This window comes from Solanum tuberosum, unplaced genomic scaffold (genome assembly GCF_000226075.1).
Source record: "Solanum tuberosum cultivar DM 1-3 516 R44 unplaced genomic scaffold, SolTub_3.0 scf00219, whole genome shotgun sequence".
Lineage (NCBI taxonomy): Eukaryota > Viridiplantae > Streptophyta > Magnoliopsida > Solanales > Solanaceae > Solanum > Solanum tuberosum.
Genome location: NW_006239145.1, coordinates 437103 through 438532, shown reverse-complemented (window position 1 = coordinate 438532; position 1430 = coordinate 437103). Strand labels below are relative to the sequence as shown.

Here is a 1430-nt window from a genome sequence, read left to right as displayed (position 1 = left end):
CGAAAATTTATGTTGGTAATTTACCAATAAATTTTAAATACTTTTTTTTTTAGTTTCCCATCTAGTGTCCGGTACCCACATTGGAGCCTGACTAAATTCGGATTCACACCAGGAAGTTCTACCTTGGGGAGTAAAGCGCTCCCTAACAAAGACGACTCCATACCCAAGGGGAATCGAACCTGAGACCTCTTAGTTAAGGATGAAGGAGTACTTACCACTCCGCCACAACCCTTGTTGGTAATAAATTTTAAATACGTTAGTATGATTATTTATTTTTTCAATAAATTTACTAATTGATTGTTAGTTTGTTGGTAATATATCATTCAAGGCGACTCCGTAACCAATGTGAATCGAACCTGAGACCTCTTGTTTAAGGATGAAGGAGTACTTACCACTCCATCACAACCCTTGTTGGTAATAAATTTTAAATACGTTAGTATGATTATTTATTTTTTCCAATAAATTTACTAATTGATTGTTAGTTTGTTGGTAATATATCATTCAAGTTCAATGTTAGGTTAGTAATTGATTGACAATATGTTCAAAATATTATTAACTGAATGATTATCCAATAGTAAAATATTTATTAATTTATTGCATTTAAAAATCTAAGAGCACGAATATAAATCCAAAAATATTAATATCAATTTTATAAATCATATTTGAATGAAACAATGCAAAATCTATGATAACAAGTTAAATTAATCTCAATATGACACATATCATTATATCAAAAAATTTAATTTGAGCACGTTTACCAAAAATATTGACCAAATCTAAATTTTGGCCAAAATAAAGCTAAAATGTCTAACAACACAGACTAAAAATGGATGCTTCAAAACCTGAACCAACCATCCTATTAGATATAAAAATGACCTTCCAAAGCTAATCGCGCTAAAGAAATTCTCATCAGAGCACGTTTACAAAAAATGTAAAGCAAAGTCAAATTTTGGCCAAAAGTTAAAAGTTAAAACGCCTAACGGTACAAACTGAATATGAAAACATCAAAATCCAAACCAACCATCCTATAAGACCTTCCAAAGCTAATCGCGCTGACGAAATTCTCATTAGAGCACGTTTACAAAAAATGTAAAGCAAAGTCAAATTTTGGCCAAAAGTTAAAAGTTAAAATACCTAACGGCACAAACTAAAAATGGAAGCCTCAAAACCCGAACCCTCTATCTTATTACATCAAAAATGACCTTCCGCATCTAACTGCACTGACGAAATTCTCATCTGAGCACGTTTATCAAATATATTGACCGAAGTTAAATTTTGGCCAAAATTTATAAGTTAAAACACCTAACGGCACACACTAAAAATGAAAGCTTCAAAACCCGAATCAACCATCCTATTAGATAAAAAATGACATTTGGAGTTAATTACGCTGACGGAATTCTCATCTGAGCACGTTCACAAAAATATTGACC

At 31.6% G+C, this 1430-nt stretch overlaps 1 pseudogene; it reads left to right on the top strand.

Annotated features, from left to right (window-relative positions):
* The window catches only part of LOC102585077 (short-chain dehydrogenase reductase 3b-like), a 33526-nt pseudogene that overhangs the window by 1729 nt on the left and 30367 nt on the right, over positions 1 to 1430 (top strand).